The 5,252-nt window shown below is 43.4% G+C and overlaps 1 long non-coding RNA gene across 1 annotated transcript in view; it reads right to left on the bottom strand.

The window, feature by feature from the left end:
- Positions 1-1,120: 1,120 nt before the first annotated feature.
- The window catches only part of LOC140453705 (uncharacterized), an 8,530-nt gene continuing 4,398 nt past the window's right edge, over positions 1,121-5,252 (bottom strand). Inside the window, exon 3 of the long non-coding RNA XR_011952456.1 lies at positions 1,121-1,679. This is a non-coding gene — a long non-coding RNA (uncharacterized lncRNA). The remainder of the gene's footprint in view (positions 1,680-5,252) is intronic.

Below are 5,252 nucleotides of genomic sequence, written 5' to 3'. Positions count from 1 at the left end.
TTCCTTTATCTTACCCCTTCTTGCCTGTCTCAGAGGGACACATTTATTCATCACTCGCAACAACTGTTCCTTAAACAGTCTCCACATGTCTATAGTGCCTGTACCATGGAACAATTGCTCCCAGTCCATAATTCCTAACTCACGTCTAATCTCATCATAGTTTCCTCTTCCCCACTTAAATATCCTCCCATTTTGCCTAATCCTCTCCTTCTTCATAGCTAGTTGTCATAGGTAGTTGTGGTCACTATCACCAAAATGCTCTCCCACCACAAGATCTGATACCTGCCCCGGCTCGTTTCCGAGCACCAAGTCTAGAATGGCCTCTCCCCTCGACGGCCTGTCAACGCACTGAGTTAGGAAATCCTCCTGAACACACCTTACGAAAACAGCTCCACTCAAATCTTCTGCTTGAAGGAAGTTCCAATCAATATCGGGAAAGTTAAAGTCACCCATTACAACAACCCTACTATGTCCACTTTTCCAAAATCTGCCGACCTATGCTTTCTTCAATCTCCGTGCTGCTATTAGGTTTATATGCTCTCAATTTTTCCCCTTTATGAGAGTGAATAGCTTCTCCCTGTACACTCTCCAATCCATCCTTGATTTTGAAAGCATCAATCAAATCACGTCTCTGCCTTTTACATTCCAAGGCAAATAATCCCAACTTCTTCAATGCATCCAATAACCCGGGTAAAACAATGATTAGATTAGATTACTTACAATGTGGAAACAGGCCCTTCGGCCCAACAAGTCCACACCGCCCCGGCGAAGCGTAACCCACCCATACCCCTACATCTACATCTACCCCTTACCTAACACTACGGGCAATTTAGCATGGCCAATTCACCTGACCTGCACATCTTTGGACTGTGGGAGGAAACCGGAGCACCCGGAGGAAACCCACGCAGACACGGGGAGAACGTGCAAACTCCACACAGTCAGTCGCCTGAGGCGGGAATTGAACCCGGGTCTCCGGCGCTGCGAGGCAGCAGTGCTAACCACTGTGCCACCGTGCCGCCCACAACATGGTTCCCAACATGGCCCAAGACTGCAGTCGTCATAATTCTTCATTTCCAAATTTATACTGACTTTTAAATTTTAGTTTTTTTCCTGTATTTTCAATATTTCTTTAGTAATGTATGTCCCGACTTGTTTGTTTCCTTGTTTTTTTCTTTAATGAAGTTTCTTTAGATTCCTTTGATTTTTAAAATTCTATCAAAACATTTCATTATAAACGTGGAGAACTGTGGTGAGGCTAAAGCTCACAATGTAAAGGATTCTTTCAACAAAAATTTAAGATAAATATTTTAAATGTTATGAGAAATCCAAGAAACAGATTATTGTTTTTTTGAAGTCAAAATTGCAATCCAAGTTATGTTTTCCCTGTCTCTTTCCATTGCAGCAAACCTGACAGTGATTGTGATCTTGTCTCAAAGAAGTTGTGGTCTCTCGAGATGTATCACATATTATCTTGTCTCGATGGCAGCCACAGATCTGCTGGTTATTATCACGGTTGTAATATTAAACCGGATTGCTGGCGTTTACTTCTGATTTAGTTTCCTGTCTATCACACCAATTTTCAGTATTCGCAATTCAGTAAATTGACAGTCATTGACAGTTCTGTCTGGTTAACAGTGGCGTTCACCTTTGATCGATTTGTGGCCATATGTTGCCAAAATCTGAAATTAAAATATTGCACAAAGTGGTGACTTCCTGGGTGATAGAAACTGTGCCTGCACTGTTCTTCATAAAAAATATCTCTGCCTACTTTACTTATGAACCTATATACATAATTGACAATATACCCTGGTTCTGTGGTCTAAAAGTAGAATATTACACCACCATGGAATGGGCTGCATATGACTGGATTCGTTCCATTTTAACTCCTTGTCTTCCCTTCATTCTGATCTTATCGTTAAATGTTTTGACTGTCAGGCATATTTTTGCAGGCATTCGAGCCTGTAGGAGACTCTGGGCTCAGAACAATGGAGAGAATCAGAGTGACACAGAGATGGAGAAGCGCAAAAGTCCATTGTTTTACTCTTTGGCATCTCGGGAAGCTTCATCTTGTTATATTTGTTATCTTGTTATCTTTCGAGTCATGGCATATAAAGGTCCAGTGAGGTGTATGTCTGCGCCAATATCTGAGCAGACCCATAAAGTTCTGTGCCCCAGTCTGGCTAGTTGCAACAGCCATTTCTGTATTTTATTCTTTACTTTTTCAGCGATGACTCTATCCCCTTTTGTCCACTGAATGCCCAATAACTGCATTGATGGTGCTGCTGCCTGTATCTTTCTCGGGTACACTTTCAAGCCTCTGTCTCATGTATGTTGCCCCAGTGTGGCAAGAGCTTCCACCACATCAGTTGCCGTCAGTCTGCAGATCAAGATGCCATCAATATAATGTGGTACATGAGCGGCCGGTGGCAGCGGACGCATATCTGAATCCCTTGTTACTCTGTTGCTAATATGAAGTCTGTAGAAAACTTTCAATAAAGATACTGCTCCTTTCCTTTTTCTGACTTCCACCCATACTGACTGTCGACAAACCGTCCTTGAGGACCTCCCTTGCTGGAGTTGTGATACTATCCCTGATTAGCAATGCCACTGCTCCACCTCTTTTACCCCCCTCCCCCCCCCCCCCCCCGCCCCTCACCCCAACCCCACCATTATTTATGAACTATCTAAACTCTGGAACATCCAAAAACCATTCCCGCCCCTTTTGGTATGCTAGTCTCCGTCATAGCCACAACATTATATTTCCAAGTATTGATCGATGCTTTGCAAGTTTTGAGAAGATTTGTAACTCAGGTTGAGGTTCAGGTTGTAAGTTTGTTCGCTGAGCTGGCAGGTTTGTTTTCAGGTGTTCTGTCACCATGCTAGGTAACATTATCATTGAGCCTCCAATAAAGCGCTGGTGTTCTGTCCTGCTTTCTGTTTACCTGTCTTGGTCCGTTAAGGTGAGTGATATCATTTCTGGCTCTTTTCCTCAGAGGTTTGTAAATGGGGTCCAAATCGATGTGTTTATTGATGGAGTTCTGGTTTGAATGCCAGGCCTCTAGGAATTCCAGTGCATGTCCCTGTTTAGCCTGTCCCAGGATGGATATGTTGTCCCAGTCAAAGTGATGTCCTTCTTCGTCTGCATGTAAGGATATTAGTGATAGCGGTGGCTAGTTGGTGTTCATGTATCCTGCTTGTTTGTCCAATGTAATGTTTGTTTCAGTCCTGGCATGACATTTTGTAAATGACATTTATTGTGCTGGTTGTTGGCAAAGGTTCCATTAGGTTCATCAGTAGTTGTTTCAGTATGTTGGTATGTTTGTGGGCTACCATGATGACAAGGGATTGGAGTAGTCTCATAGTCATCTCAGAGATGTCTTTGATGTATTGTAATGTCGCTAGAGTCTCTGGGTGTGTTGTGTCTACTTGTTTGGGTTTATTGTTTAAGAATCATTGGACGGTGTTTAATCGGGTGGCTGTTCTTCTTGAATGCGTTTGAACATATGTCCAGTTCTGGTCATCTTGTTGTCAGAAGGATTCGATTAAGATGGAAGGGGTTCCAAAAAAAAATGTACCTGGATGTTGCTGAGAATGGAAGGATTGGGTTATAATTAGACGCGGGACTGGCGGGGAATTCTTTCACAGGAGCATGGGAGGTTGAGGTTGACCTTATGGAGGTTTCTAAAATCCTGTGGGACATATATAGGATCGATGGCAGGTGTCCTATCCCACGGCTGGGGATTTCAAGATGAGGGGCATATTTTAATCAAATGCAATAAGCTCCATGCATCATGGAAACTGCTTAAGTTACCTGGTCAGTTTTGTATTTTTTTATTTCTCCCTGAACTGTTTCTTTTTCTTGGTGTGAATGGAGCTGAAATAGGTTATTGTGTCAAATCATTGCTGTGCTAACTGAGGAGTATGTGCAGTATGCTGTTGGGAGATGCGTGTTCGTGTGCTGGTGACCGAGACTGAAGGAAAATTGTAAACATGCACGTAGTTGTCACTGCGTTGGCTGCTAATGTGAGAGATTGGAGCAGGGAGTAGTGGCAGAGAACAGTGTGGGATGGGTGGGTTGGAAACTGTGGCCGTTCTTTGCTGACCAACCCACCACAAAACCCTGGTCCACTGTTTCTATCTCTACTCCCCTTTCTGACCCATAAACCCTTCCCCTTCCCACCCATCCCTTCCTCTCCATTCCCCCAGTATCAGCAAACTGTCAAAAATATTTTTGAAGATTTTTTTTTAAAGATTTCCTACAGAATGGAAACAGGCCCTTCAGCCTAACAAGTCCACACTGACCCCCCAAGGAGTAACCGACCCAGATCCATTTCCCTACATTTACCCTTGATGAATGTACCTAACACTATTGGCAATTTAGCCTGGCCAATTCACCTGACCTGCACATGTTTGGATTGTGGGAGGAAACCCATGCAGACACGGGGAGAATGTCTGTGTAGAGTTTGCACAATCACCCAAGGTGGGAATCAAATCCAGATCCCTGGCACTGTGAGGCAGCAGTGCTAACTACTGAGCCACTGTGCCGCCACAAAGTGGTGGCAAAAAGCAAAAGTTATGCTCTTCTCAGAACATTCAAAACTTTGAGAACTGGATAGAAAAATGAGATAGAGCAGCTGGTCCAGAAGCTTCCAAAATCATTCTGCATCTCCTTGACCTTCTGAACTGCTGCAGTCCCACCTTTAACAGAATCGAAACATCAAAAATAGGAACAGGAGCAGGCCACTATGGCATGCAATCCTGCTCTACTCATCAGTATGATTATCGCTGGTTATCCCACTCAGACTGTTCCCACTTTCAACCTATGCCCTATGATCCTTTTAGACTTCAGAACTATATCTATCTTCTTCTTGGAAACATTCAATGTTTTGGCCTTAATTGCTTTCGTGGCAGTGAATTCAACAGATTCACCAGTCTCTAAGTAAAGAAGTTTTTCCTTATCTCAATGCTAAACAGCCTACTCCATGTTCTTAAACGGTTACTCCCCTCGTTCTGGACTCCTGAGACATTGAGGGCATTCTTGCAGCATTTACCTTGCTGCTCCCCTTAGAATTTTACTGAATTCTGTGAGATCCTCTATCTTTCTTCTGAACTCCAGTCAATTTCATCCTAACTAATCCATTCTGCCCTCATTTATTAGACCTGCCAGCCCAGGAATCAGCCTCCATCGCCAGAATATTCTTCATCAGATAGGCATTCCAAAGCTGCACACAATGCTCCAGTCTAATCAAAAC

The sequence above is a fragment of the Chiloscyllium punctatum genome, chromosome 27, assembly GCF_047496795.1.
Source record: "Chiloscyllium punctatum isolate Juve2018m chromosome 27, sChiPun1.3, whole genome shotgun sequence".
Classification (NCBI taxonomy): Eukaryota; Metazoa; Chordata; class Chondrichthyes; order Orectolobiformes; family Hemiscylliidae; genus Chiloscyllium; species Chiloscyllium punctatum.
Note: the sequence above shows the minus strand (reverse complement) of the source record. Positions and strands in the feature narration are given on the sequence as shown.